General features: G+C 44.3%; 1 protein-coding gene and 1 long non-coding RNA gene across 5 annotated transcripts in view; one reads left to right on the forward strand and one right to left on the reverse strand.

Annotated features, from left to right (window-relative positions):
- The window catches only part of LOC8030669 (BTB/POZ domain-containing protein 6), a 228,995-nt gene that overhangs the window by 22,052 nt on the left and 191,934 nt on the right, over positions 1-15,009 (forward strand). The window lies entirely within an intron of this gene.
- Positions 4,686-6,893, reverse strand: LOC120846326. Its single transcript, XR_005717007.3, has 4 exons — positions 6,841-6,893; positions 5,118-5,189; positions 5,003-5,057; positions 4,686-4,935 (listed from the first exon to the last, which is right to left on the reverse strand). It is a non-coding gene; the product is annotated as an uncharacterized LOC120846326 (long non-coding RNA).

Raw genomic sequence — 15,009 nt, forward strand, 5'->3', positions numbered from 1 at the left:
CCATATGATGTCCCATGCAAGGCATGTATTAGCAGGTGTTCAGCCAATATTGGTTCAGCCAGGGTTGAGCGCAAATGCTTTTCAAAAAGCATTCGGGGTCTTTTCATCAGAGATGGAGCACGGTTTTCTTCGTCACAAGCTTCATTCAATTTACCAGCACCGGTGCAAAAAAAGTGTAGGGCAGTATACTTTCACTTATACCTACACCAAAGCACCGTTTTTGCTAAGAATTGTGCCATCCATACCTGTGCCAAGGTGGACTTACAAAGAAAACAAGAAATAAAAATATTTTAAATTTGGTCTATTTTAATATTTAAAAAAATAAAAATAAATTATATGCATTTTACAGCATCTATCCTCCCCACTGTAAAGGTTGTTTCATCTTTTATAAAACAGTCAAAGGCTTAACATATACTCTCATGAAGCGCAACTCTAGGGGACATTCGCTGCGTTCGGTTGGTTTAGCCGATGAACCTGCACGCACAGACATGGGCGTACCAACCGGGGGGGCAAGGGGGGCGCTTGCCCCCCCAGTTCTCAGAGTGGGGGGGGCAAGGCATGTGTTTTGCCCCCCCCTGAAACAGCCGCCACTGGGCAGGGCAAACACTGGCCGGCGGCGCCCAAGTAATACCAAGGGCACCACCCCCCGACCCGCGGGGGGATATTTTTAACGTGCAGGCGATACAAACTCTAGCAACAGCGCTCACGCCGGATTGCCTGGTTCGTGGAGATAAGCGCTGCCGCCGTCAACATAGGCAGTGGTTACAATGCGAGTTTCCGAAGCGGTATCGTAACTTAGTTGTAAGATGTCTGCCTCATATGTAGCAGACCCAGGTTCTAACCAGGGTGTGGGCATCTTTTTTATTTATTTTTTTCCTCAGCATTTTGTTTTGTCGAGGCATTTGGCGGTATTTACGACATTTCTTTTTTACGATTAACACTAAAAAAGAAAAATGTTGTCGACGAAACATCGCTGAACTAAATCGTAGGGGGACAGCGGGACTTGGGTTGCCGGCTGCAAAGCGGCGTTTACGGGGGTAGAAGGGGGGGGGGGGGAGGGCTAAGTGGGTTAATAGTTTTGTAATTAGCAGCCGCACACTGTCGCCGTGAAGCGGCGTAAACGCAGGCGGGAAAAGGGGGGGGGGGTTATATACACGCGCTGTCCGAAGCCGAAATTTAAGTTCCCGCGCGTTGCCGAGCAGCCAATCCGGCGTGAGCGTCGTTGCTAGGGTGTCTATTTCCTGTGCCGTAAAAGTTAGTGATGGACTGAATCTGCCGAACTTCAGATTCGGCAAAATTCCGCACATGCCGAAATTTAGAAGGAAAGTTCGGCGGAAATTCGGCAAAAATTCACCAAATTTTTTTGCGCTCGCGCACGAGCGCGACGGGCCATGGATCGCAAATGGACGCCGCGCAGTCGCGCGGTGACCATCGTACAGTCTAGTACAACTAGCGGTTACGGCGAGGTGTGGAGTAGGCGACACGGTAACTGTGCGTTTGTGAGCTTTCGCGAGTGTGGTTCTCTTCAATATTTTCTGCCTCAAGAACAGAACATCGACCAGTAATTTACGCAGTCCACTGCGCAAGTGACAAATGATGTGATGCATTCTGGATAACGTGATTTTCATTTGACGTTTCTATTGATGAAACGAGGTAGTTGAAACATCGACTGACAACTGACAATTACGCTCAGTGTGCGCAGCCCACTGCCATCAAACGGTGCAGTCACGAGAGCTTGCCAGAATGTATGGTATGCAGGTGGCATCCTCGTCATAATGTGATACATGTTTTCCCCCTTCTTTTCTTTCCTTTTAGGGGCGAAGCTCCTTAAGGGGTATTCACACGAGGGAGAAATTCCGGGGGTTTCTGTTCCCAATCTATAGTAATGATCTCCACCTTAACATAGTTTCTTCTGTGCGCCTGTTCGCCGACGATTGTGTCATTTACCGACCCATTCTTTATACTATGATCATCATGGTCACCAAGAAGACCTTGAGTGTGTAATCCATTGGTGTTAAAAATGGCAGATGACGTTAAACTTCAATAAATGTAGATCCCTATCATTTTCACGCAGTTCGCGTGCCACACCATTTTTGAATTACCTAACACTCAAGTAATAGCAAGCTCATCATATAAAAACCTGGGTGTCCATCTCACCTCTGACCTATCATGGACTACTCACGTAACTTCTGTTATTTCTGGTACTAACCGTTCTCTTGGATATTTGCGCCGTAACTTTAAACTTGCTACACCCTCCGTAAAACGACTAGCGTATGCTACTCTTATAAGATCGAAGTTAGAATACGCCTCATCTATATGGTCCCCCCATGGCAGTCCTTCCTTGCAAATAATCTAGAATCCGTCCAAAATAGAGCCCTTCGTTTTATTTATAGCAACTACTCACTATACCAGCATATCAGAATTACGCCAATCAGCTAACCTTCATTCACTTTCCCTTCGCTGCCAAGTATCACGTCTTTCTCTCCTCCATCGAATATTTTTATCACAATATCTATCTCAAAGAATCGCTGCTATCACCCCCCTCGTATTTTCCCGCGTCTAGATAACCTATGTAAATTGCGTTCAATTCGATCATCAACTGTTTCTCACTAGACTTCCACACTATCATTGGCCGTCGAGGATTGGAATTCACTACCTCATAACATTGTTTGTATTAGTGATACTACTAAATTTGTTGAAGCCATTACCCTCTCTTTATCTAACCTACCTAGCTTGCTTGCAGTATTATAATTGTGTTTACTGTTCTATTTGTTTTTGTTCTATTGCCACCCCCTTGTATAATTCCCCACGGGCCCTCAAGGAAAATAAATGATGATGAATGATGATGATGATGATGATGATGAACAGGGTATTTTTGCCGAATCTTTAGAAAAGCTCCGCCGAATCCCATGATTCGGCAAAAGTTCGGCCCATATCATACGCGACCCGGAGGGAGGGAAGGGGGTTGGTTTGCCCCCCCACTCAAAAACAAGTTGATACGCCACTGCGCACAGATAGATAACGAATGCCATGGTGTCGCCACGCTTTTGACACTGCTTGGTTCCATTGATTCGTAGTGTCACTTGTGCTTTGGCTTAAGATGAAACAAAGTGTACAGACGATTCAGACGATGATGGGGTCAACTGCGCTGACCCCGTCATCGTCTGAATTTCCAGACAATGCCGGCAATGTCAGGAGCGGTCACGATAAGAAGTGTGCAGAGTAGTGGGATTACGGTTGCTGTAACATGTTGAAACCAAGGCCTTTTACCCCTGATGATATCACTTTATTATCATGTCTACCACATGCCTCCATGCAATGGCTGCTGTGTACCGTGGCACTTGCACCACCCGTGTCAACCTTTACGGTCTTGTATCAAGGCGCACGCGTCAAGCTTCACCGCTTTGCACCGGAGTGTTAGGTGCAGCTGCTGACGCGGGGGAGCGCATGGGTTAGCACGATTGATTGGGAAATTATGCTCAGTGCTAATACAGGTCGACCTTCTTTGGTCTTGTGTCCAGAGGTCGGCATTCTAGGTCGCCCTCACTCACCCTCACCCTCACAGCCACACTCACCTAAGCCCCTCACTCACCCTCACCCTCACAGCTACACTCACCTTCAGCCCCTCACTCACCCTCACCCTCATAGTCACACTCACCTTCAGCCCTTCACTCACCCTCACTGAACCTCACGGCCCTCACGCACTCACCGCCCTCACGGCCGTCACGGCCCTCACGCCTTTCACCACCCTCACGGCCCTCACGCCTTTCACCGCCCTCACGGCCCTCATGCCCCTCACTCACTCATGGCCCTCACGACACTCACGCACTCATGGCCCTCACGCCACTCACCGCCCTCACGCCCCTCACGCACTCGTGACCCTCACCGCCTTCACGGCCCTCGCCGCCCTCACAACCCAACAAACCACTGGATGTCCATTGGACATCCGATAGATATCCGCTCAAGATATTCGGACGTCCCCAGGAGATCCGTAGCCGTCCGACGGACGTCCCCAGGACATCCGTCAGAGTGCCAAAGGTAACAAATTTGCATGTCCGTCGGACATCCAAAATGGGATCCTTCTGCAGGCCAATTTCGGATATTCGGATGGCATGCCTGAATTCATTCTACTTTAGCCCAGATATCTTGTAAACCAGTCAAAGAACTAACCTGAGCCAATTTCTACAGGGCAGAATTTCTTCGGATATCCCGTGAACATCCGATAGAGATCCGATTCAGATATATCGAACATCCGAGGGACATCCGTATACGTCCGACGAACATCCCCAGGACATCCGACAGAGCGCCAAAGCGAACAAAATTGCACATCCGTTGGACATCCAAAATGGGATCCCTCTGCAAGCCAATTTCGGATATCCCGGGAACATCCGATAGAGATCCAATTCAGATCCACCGAACATCCGTGTACGTCCGACGAACATCCCCAGGACATCCGACAGAGCGCCCAAGCGAACAAAATTGCACGTCCGTCGGACATCCGCAATGGGGATCCCATTGCGGATGTCCGACGTACGTGCAATTCTGTTCTGCAGACCAGTTTTGGATATTCAGATGGCATGCCTAAATCCGTTCTACTCTTGCCTGGATATGTTGTAACCAGTCAAAGGACGACCCTGAGCCAATTTATAATGGCAATATGGTTTTATTACTACACTAGTGTCCTAACCATACAGGTGCTTCTAGTGGCCCTACTCTTCTGATTCATCTCGGAGGTTGGTGTTCAATCTTTACACATTGGGAAATCATCTTGCCCTGTGTCATCTTGCAGCTGTCTTTTCATGGCCCTAACAAAGAACCAAAGAAGGTATCAGTGCGGGAAATTTCATAGTACATCCAGAAAGTACCTGAAATTGTGTAACATACTGTAAGGTGACAATCCCCGGCGTGGGCAGGTCCTCTCTGCACCGTATGGCCCTAAGAAAACAAGTTGGAGACGGTATCGGTATGAGTGAAGGTAAATTTTGCAACACTTGGAGGTTACCTGTTGCTGAGTAGTGTAGTGTAAGGTGTTCGTCCCTGGCATGGCAAGGTCATTTCTGCACCAAAATGAAGAAGAGATGAGTGCACGCAACTTTCACACCAGAATCGGAACGTACCTGTAGCTGAGTGGCATGGTCTAAGGTGCTACTCCCTGGTGTGGTGGGCAGCCCTTGCTACACCGTATGGACCTAACAAATCAAGTTGAAGAAAGTATGAGTAGACAAACTTCACGACACTTTTAAAACCTTTTACTAGCCGAATAGCATAGTGCAAGGTACTAACTATTTTACCATAACATGGCAAAGAGCAAACGCTGCAGCCCCGCAAGACAGTCAGAGCGAGTTACATCACAATGTAGCCGTCGAGCATTCCTCCCGTGGAGTGCTGTCATGTACTTTGCTCTGTCACTTTATTTGGCTCACAGGGGCCATAGCTTTCACCCTTAGCCAAGTTATGGTGAAGCGGAGTGTACCATAAAGGTGCGTTCCCACCGGCGATGCAATCTAGTCGCGCGATAACTTTCATCGCAAAAGCGACCATCGCGGGCAAAAAGCGACGCGATTTGAGCAGTCGCTACTTGACCCGACTTTTTTGCGATGCGATCTAGTCGCGGAGCGGCTGAGCCAATCAACGGCATTCGGAGCGAGAGTTTTCGAGAAACAACTCGCCAACGAAGGCGTTGGACTCGCTCATCGCGCATGCCGGTGTGACCATCTAACTTTTTTGCGATGCGATCCAGTCGCATAGCGCGACTGCTTACATCGCTGGTGGGAATGCGCCTTAAGAGTGGTAACTTGGGCGAGTTGGTGATGCCATTAAAACCAAAAAAAAAAGTGCAAAAATTGGACGAAGGATGAGTGAGAGGAATGTAAGCGACAAGCGCCGACTTGCAACTGAATTTTTATTAGAAAAAGACATGAAACCCTCGAACCACCAAAACATGAAACACCGCTAATCTTATCAATGTGATTACAATATTGCTTCCTAACGGTGTCCTTATAAAGCAATATTGTAATCACATTGATAAGATTGGCAGTGTTTCGTGGTTTGAGGATTTCATGTTTCTTCCCAATAAAAATTCAGCTGTAAGTCAGCACCTGTCGTGTACATTCCTCTCACTCGTCCTTTGTCTCATTTTTGCACTTTTTTTGGTTGTAACAGAGTGTAGTCTTTGCCGGGGGGGAGGGCTTATTTCTACATGTTGTGCCCCTAGCAAAACCATGTGAAGGGATGAGTGCAGGTAACTTTCATTAAAGGGAAGATGGGGCACTTCTAGATTTGAGAAAAAACGCTTGAATTGCGTTCATTTGGCCTTTAGAATAACAGATATCAAAATTATATTTCAATGCGACGCGCCGGAGAGCCACAACAGCAATTTCAAAATAGGGCTGAAGCCCCGCCCCCCTAGCCTTGGGCAGCCAAAAGAGCCGTCGATGACGTCACGGACAGCGACTGTCTTTCGCGTTTTTCTCGCTTTTAACAATACTTACGCAGCAAATGGTTTGGGTATTCGGGTTCACGGGGTAAAAATACACTAGAATTCACTTCTAACTCATTTTTTCCAAGAAGCTCCGTAGCTTCCCTTTAAGGAAATTTTACCATATTTGCCACACAGTTTGAACCTGAGGTGAATATTAAAGATGCCTATACAACACTGGTTCCATACTTGAAAAATAGGCACTAAACACAAGCCTTTGAACTGTAATTTTGTGGCTAATTACCAAAAAATGTTGCTTCACAGGTCTGCAAACAAATAGGCACATAACAATGCTCAAACTTGCCTTGTACACGACTTGACTGGTAGTAAAAAAGGTTAGCACATTCCATAGTAGAAATTACCAGGGGCATTTTTATGGTCCATTGACTCCGTTAATGCCCGCTCACTGGCCTTTCGTGAAAATACAAAAAAAAAAAAAAATGGGTTTAATAAAAAGTCAAAAATAAATTTGTTCTCAAAAGTGGAGTGCCACTCAAATACAAAAGCAGTGTTAAATGTAGTTGCACACCTTCTTTCTCACAAATCCACAGTAGGCCATTTCCTGCCATCTATGGAGTGCATCCAGTGTACGACGAGGCACCAAGAAAGTGATCCGTGCAAGGAAATTGAACATATCCATGGTGAAATTACGTTCTTAAATTGCATCATACTGTAGGCCCGTAATCATCTGGGTGCACTTTGCAGTGATTGGACTAGAATGTGCTCTGCAAGAGGGCAGACGTGCATGCATTTTTCAGAGGTAGGATATATATAGCGATGTTAATCACGAAACTGCCAAAGAAAAGTGCAGACATGGTGGTGTGCCTTCATGTGTGTGCAGATAGTATAAAATCAACATCAGAGTTTATGTATGGTATTAACAACAACATATATCTGATTAATTGAGAATCTTTAATTTTACTGTGCTAAACACTGTGCACTATGCACCTGCTTGAAATCCACTGTAGGAATGCAAATACGGTATAGGCGCTATTTCGCATTTTGCTTCTGCAGGTTCGAGTTCAGCACCAAACTATGCCCCATGAAAGCACACATTGACCCACCATGATCCACTTTATTCTAAACGCGAGGCTTTCAGCGCCCCCGCCAAGCACGCGCGAGCGTGCAGTGCAAGCAAAGGTTCAGGGGAACATGCTTGTGCTAGTAGCTTCTGCTTCATTTGCACACGAAGTGAAACATTAGTAGCTTCGATGTGTAAATAAAACGCACAAAAAAAAAAAATACGATTAAACTTTGGAGAGCAAATTCCTTGGCCTACTTTATGATTGAAAAAGCCTGAGACTGAGGAACACATATAAGGGGAAAAACACACACGGCCCCAAACATAGCTGGAGTTCTAGCCGAACTCGCTTGCACCCGAGAGACGAAGCAGCCCTCTGACACCGTACCCGGGCTGCACGGCGCGGCGTCAGGTCCACATCGACAACACAGCAGCTCCAACACCCTCACGTTCTCAGGCCTCAAAAACACAATTGTTCGCTGTCCCTGAGAACAGCCCAACGTCTAACTTCCAAAAAGTCACTCACCTTCCGATTCCCTTGTAGCCGTGCTCGATGAAATGGAGAATAGTGGCGAGCCGGAGGCTGTCAACCACCGGTCCTAAATCGAGACTCGCACTTGCTTGCTTGCACAGACTTGAGAAGGGCTCATTCGTGTCCGCTCGGTTATAATCTTTAAATTTTAAAAGTGAAAATAACACTCCCGAAAGGAGAACGCGAGCGCGGTAGCAGGATAACAGCAGAGACAGCGTTGGCGGCGGTACTGGCGGGCCGAAAAAGGCGCCATTGACTAGAATAATTCTGCAGTAAATACATATGAAGCTTTTTCCTGATATTTCCAGATATTAGCTATTTATTTAAAGAAATTTCTTTTACAACTGAATATAAAATGTTGCTGAATTTATTTCGTCAGTAACGTTTTAATATTAGGGTCTACGCGTTTACTTTTCATTTCTCTCATTTACTGCGGAGATGCACGCCTCAGAAGTCAGGGAAGTGCAGCTTCTAGTTTCCTCCTAACATCGCGATGACGCTAACGACGCGGCGCGTTGCGGAAGAAGGGCAAACTAAGTACCGTGTTGGCGCGGCACTCGCAACAGATGGCGCGGTACTCGCCACAGATGGCGTACCCCCCTCCCCTCCAAACACACACAAGACACAACACACACAAAAACCGCCCCGTCAAAACGGTTCCCCATCTCCGTCTTCTTCTGTTCCTTTCTTTTTTTTTTTTTTTTCGTTTTTTTCCGACTTAGCTGTTTTGGCGTACGCTTTGCGCGAAAGCACTGAGCTTCCCCTCCCACATGGGGCTGCTTTGTGCAAAAAAGTAAGACACGGATTGTGCTTTTGTAGTGGAGCACTATCGCCACTGAAGCGGCGATACTAAAAATTGGAACCACCACAAGGTCGACGTTTCAAACGCGCTGCGCAGCACCGCTAATGAGCTTTTGTTTCTCATGCCGTGCAGCTTTTGAACGCTGTACGTTTCTCTTACCAGAAGTAAAAAAGAACACGTCACTTTCTCCCGGAATACCGCGATTCCGCCGTGTAATCGCATAACGGTTCAGAGTTGCGCTTGTTGGTACATACTTGTAAATATATCAGCTTGAACTTTAGAAATAACTAGAACACAAAGACAGAAAGGACAGGATATGACACACAGCTGACTACCAACGATGTTTTAGTGTAAACTTCTTCCTTGCGCTTTTGCTCCTTCCTTTTGAGTCCCAAGCGGAGCGCGATAAACCTATTATATAAATTGCCCTATTCCACTATTTTGTTTATTTATTTTTATTTATTGATACTACTATCTTCTTCGGGAGATGTGGTAGGAGGGGGTACATAATGTTGTATAAAGGCATACATTTCTAGTCATTTTAGCACACGCGAATAAGGCAATCAATGTCATCATTATACAGTATTAAATAAAAATTAGAGCAAAAAAAAAAAAAAACAACCTACAAGAAATACCGTCAATCGCAGCAGTTACAGAAACTATTAAAGATCACTTCTGATATTTACACTTATACAAAAATATATACAAATCATTTGCACAGTATTCCTAGCAAATTATTGTTTTTGCTGTTGCTGTTTGGGGCGTGACATTCCGTAGTTATTGTCTTTCTTTTTTGTGTATGGTGATTGATGGCGTGCTGACACAATCCTTGGCGTGCTCCTCGATGGCGAGCGCCTCGAGCATTTTGCGTGCATGAGGATTGTTGTTTCTTGCAAGAATGGGGGTACTGTTCAAAGCTACACTGCACTGGCATGTCCTCCAATGAGCTGCCAGATGTCCTGCCGCTGTACCCTTCAGAGACTCTGCATGCTCACGGGCTCTGTCGTTGATACATCGGCCTGTTTGGCCGATGTAGCATTTCCCGCAAAACAGGGGAATGTGGTACACCACTCCTGTTGTGCATGGGAGATACTGCGTTCTGTGGGCCGTGTTGCAGAATTTTTTCTTTCTTTTTCGGTTCAGTTCACTGCACATATAGTATGCTTTGTTGGGCGCGGAGCATACTACTTGTACGTCATTTCTTGCTGCAGTCTTTTTCAATTTGTGGGTAATTCCATGAATGTACGGTAGCACCACGATCTTCCTTCGAGTTTTGTCTGCGTCTCCGTTCTCCTGCCTTGTATGCTTCAATTTTTTGCAGATGTTTTCACAGACTGGCACCATAAGACTAGTTGGATATCCCGAATCTCGTAGGCGGCACATCTGTTTTTCAAAACTTTGCCCTATTTGATGCTCACACGATTTGTGAGACTCAAAAGGAAGGAGCAAAAGTGCAAGGAAGAAGTTTACACTAAAACATCGTTGGTAGTCAGCTGTGTGTCATATCCTGTCCTTCCTGTCTTTGTGTTCTGGTTATTTCTAAAGTTCAAGCTGATATATTTACAAGTGTAATCGCAAACCAAAAATCTAACTATTTCCCAATCCGCAGCCGCATATGGCGACAACGAAAACCATGGCGTGATACACAAGATTTTAAGTAATTTGAAACGAAAAAATACTTTTAAAAGTCCGTATTCAGTACCCTAGCTGAAATGCGGGAGATGTGACTGTCAGCAAAAGCAAAGCTGTTTAGTGCGTGGGTAACACAATAAATGAGTCTTACTAAACAAAATAATTACAGCTAAAAATCTTTAAAAACAAACAAACAAATCAAAGGAACCACTAGAAAGATTTTTTTTTTTTAGAATAACCGGGAGTGAGAAATATATTTGGAAAATGTTTGAAGAAACAGTCGACCCATTGCAATACGTTTCTCTAATTAAAGGGGTCATGAAACGCTTTTCCAACTTTTTCCTGTTTAGCTTTCCTCCTCAACTCATAAATTGCCCATTCCACCAAACAGTTAAAGAAGACGAAAAGAAGGGAGGCCCCTCTCGCTCGGAATCTGGTTTGTGTAATCCCGGACACATCCATTCTCCCCCTAGAAGATTAGCCGGTCGTTCAAAATTCAGACAAAAGTTGCTTTCCCCACCCCGTTCATCCCGAAGCTGACAGTGCTGTTGAAGCTACGTGCTCGTTGGGCCAGCCACATTTGCCACGTGAGCGTGGCAAATGTGGCTGCAGAGAATGAAGTCAGGTGATGAAAGGGAGGCGGCTAATTGGTCCGGCAAGCGCGTAGCTTCCAGCACAATGTCAGCTTAGGGGTGAAGGGATTAAGTGAGGTCCGGTTGCGTGTGACGTCAGTTTGGACCCGATGATGCGCTTTTGAGACCGCGGATGTATCACAGTGAAAAGGCAGAGAGGTTGCGAAGGGGAGGAGGTACGAAATAGTCCCCTGTTTTCAAATTTTCGCACTGAAAGTCGGGCTTTTGACCTTCTACCTTTTTTTCTTTTGGTCCACTGAACGATGTGCTATTCGTAAAATTCCAATCTAAAATGATTTATCCCAACCCAAAAATCGTTTCATGGGCCCTTTAACAAACGAAGTAGGAGGGGGGGGGGGGAGGGGGAATCTTAAACAGTCGACTGAACAAATCATTAAAATAAATTTTGGAGCGATGTATGGCCCGGGGATAATAAAAAAACTTTTTTTTTTTCAATTACGAGTTTATGTGACCAGAAGTATATTTGTAATGATAATGTGGCTAGGGTGACCAGACGTCCCGTTTTGGCCGGGGCAGTCCCGTTTTTGAGATCCGCTTCTGCCGTCCCGTCTTTTTGTCCCAATAAAGAATCATGTTCCGTTTTCGAGACATGATTCTTTTTTTTTCTTCTCTTTTTCTTTGTCTATATAACTGTGCAGACTTTTACAACCGAGTCTTGTAGGATAAAGTCCTGCTTAGGAAACTTCAGTCGTCGGCAAAATACACCCACACCAACGAAGGACGCGAAGCAGTGTGACTGTTCCCTAGACTTTAGGGCTTAGCGCAATATGGTAACATTTTGAAATGAGAGCAGTTATTTCATTAAAATTTTCCCCCAATCTCAATCTTTAGCCCCCGCCCCCCGCTGGGATGTCCCGTTGTCTACCTTGAGGAATATGGTCACCCTAAATGTGGCACAGGAACAATTAAGTTTCTCAAAGGTTGATCAGTAAATCATTTGAATGCAGGCAGTGAGATGCATCCTTATTTTCTTTTCAATTTCTTATAAGTTGTCACAAATGCGGCTAGGATTCCGCGTGTTTTCAGAGTTTATTTCTCGTGAATTCGGAGGGTGTGTTTTGGAGTTTGTTTTTCGCTGAAAATTCCGGGTTTATCAGAGGTATTTTTTTGTCAAATTCCCAATATTTTAAATTCGGATTTCATATTTCTGCGTTCTTATAATTAAAAAAAAATTCAAAAACAAAATGAAGTCCGGAATCTGGATACCGTGACCCACTGTCTTGAAGGAACCTCAAAGGGCAAACCCCTTTTGTGAGTGGTTTTATATATTTCAAAGGAACTTGAAGCGGCATGTCCTCAGGGCCAGTGACAGTGTGCTCGTTAAGTTTATTTGTAAAACACCGTTTTTTTTTTTGTTTTTTTTTTTCTTTTTTGTGTGTTTATGGCTTCAAAATTTCGTGTTTTTTTTTTTTTAGAAAAATCTACATTGGCGGAAAGTGTACCGGCGATTGTTCTTAGATTTTTTTCAGATTTGCCCGAAAACACAGAACCCTCACGAATGACCGTCAGGCAAATAAATCCTAGAGGAAATGGAAAGGAAGGCGGAGTTTTGACGACTGTCATGTTCGATTCGCGATCAACCTCGAACCTTTAGCGACAGGTCGTCGATACTTTTTTGAGTAATCTACGTATAACATAACCAGTCAAAATATAAAAGAATGTTTAGTATTTATCGCCAAGAATTTTGTAAACATTCCCAAACATGCCTTTGCAGCCCCAATCTTTCATTATTTTTCTCTCGAGTAGAGTTTTGGGAGTACATCGGATTCAAATTTCAAATTGATGCCATATACATGTCTTCCAAGCGAAGTATAATTTATATATTGAGAAAAAAAACTATGAAAAATTACAGGTTTTCAAATTTGGTACAAGGTCTGCACGCTGTGAAGAAAAACACATCTCTCTCTCTCTCTCTCTCTCTCTATATATATATATATATATATTTTTTTTTTTTTTTGACTGTTTGACATTAATTTGTTGTCCTTCTTCGTGAGGAGGAAATGTAGTCTCGATTGCCAAGCTTCTAAATGGTTAGAACCTTGCGCGGATAATAGTTTGTTTGATCACCCGCATCCGATCCACACCCGCAGACTTTGTGTATACGCATCCGAACCACATCCGCAAAATTCAGAACCGCACCCGACACGCAATCCATGCATTCATGTTACACCAAAAAATCGAGCGTGATTAAAAAAAGAAAGAAAAAAAAGCATCAGGCCGTTTGCTTTTTTTTACACAAAGAACTCTTCGAGTCAAGGCTGGGTTGCACACTTGTGACTGGCGCCATATAGCCTTGGAACACTGGCATTTCCGTATATTTCCTATTTATGTCGCGCATCATTCTTACTTCCTTGGCTTGAAAAGCTTTTGATCATGTTATATCTTATAAATGACCTTTTCTCGTGGAGTATACGTACTTATGATCTCGCAAATATCGCAAAACCTTCTGTCTAATGAAGTGCAGTTCCAGAGTCACCTCGTAAATAGCACCAGAATGCCAGTGATTCTCTCGTCGGAAGAAATCACAAGAACTCGGTCGTAAGCATACGCAAGTGTGTAAACGGGCCTTCGGAATACACGGTTAAAGTCATTTTATCATATTGTGTTTTATCGAATTTATATTTCAAGCGATCATCCTTCCAACACGTGGCGTCGCTGGAAAGATGTTTGCGTGTTATGGGGGGGGGGGGGGGGGGGGGGGGGGGGGGGGGGAGGAGGAGGAGGAGGAGGGAGAGGGAATCGTGCTGGCAGTTTGCGACACTCTGCCCAAAAGATGTACTCTAAAAAAAAACTTTTAACTCTTTTCTTTTTTTTTTCCTTTTTTTTTTTTTTTGCTTTGTAACCCCACATTTTACGCAGACGCGTGTTTTCTCACCATAAATATTGATAAAGGGCAAACTAATAATATTGTGTCATTTGATTTAGGTCAAACAATAAAAAAGTAAGAAAAGAAAAACAGTCTCTCACCGCAGCGGTGCACCACTGGGAAAATATCACAATATTCAATAATGGCAAAACGTTTATTGATTTCAGTTTGAAACACGAACCCGCGACTGTGTGCTCCGAACCGCACACTTAGCGATACCTTGGCAACTCTAAGATTAAAAAAAAAAAAAAAAAAAAAAAAAAAAAAAAAAAACGCGCACATTATTTTTTGTGAGGTTTTTACTTTGTTCTGGCTTGTACGTTTTAGCTTTCTTTGCCCACAAAACGTTATTTTTTCTGGGGACAACATTTTTGGCGAGATAGTACGCATTTTGTGAGAATCAGTTCTTTCTTGGCGTACCCTTCATTGGAAACTATAGCAATCTTTTGTGAGAATCAGTTCTTTCTTGGCGTACCCTTCATTGGAAACATTTTTAAGGGTAATTTGCTCCCCACAAAGCACTCAATGCTGTACAGGGAGTTCCCGAGGAAAGAGAAACGTGTTTCTTGGCCCAGATAAATAAACTACGTATGCATCGCAGAAAGCTCGAACTCCGTGAAAATGTGAAGCTGTTGGGATAGAACGCGAAAGTTTGAGAATACGACGGTGCGTGGAATAAAGGGTAATTAATACAAGCTAATTTTTTCTATGAGCCGACGTCCACCTAAGCCTAATATCATCAAAACAAGATATGATATTTTCAACGCTTGTGGGATTTATATCAGTAAAAAAACACTTGTCAACAAGAAAGGGAATATTGTTTTCTTTCTTGTTGACAAGCTTGTTTTACTGAAAACTAAACTTAATTACCACGATCCGCTGATGGGGTGGCCGCTACATCTAGCCAGAAGCGTGTTTCTAGTGCAGATAATCAGTGCCGGCCCCCAAAAAGTACCTGTATTTGACCACTTTTTTTACGGGGCGCAGGCGAATAATCATCATACACCGCCGTCGAAAAGCACTGT

The sequence above is a fragment of the Ixodes scapularis genome, unplaced genomic scaffold, assembly GCF_016920785.2.
Source record: "Ixodes scapularis isolate PalLabHiFi unplaced genomic scaffold, ASM1692078v2 PGA_scaffold0__279_contigs__length_252992795, whole genome shotgun sequence".
NCBI lineage: Eukaryota > Metazoa > Arthropoda > Arachnida > Ixodida > Ixodidae > Ixodes > Ixodes scapularis.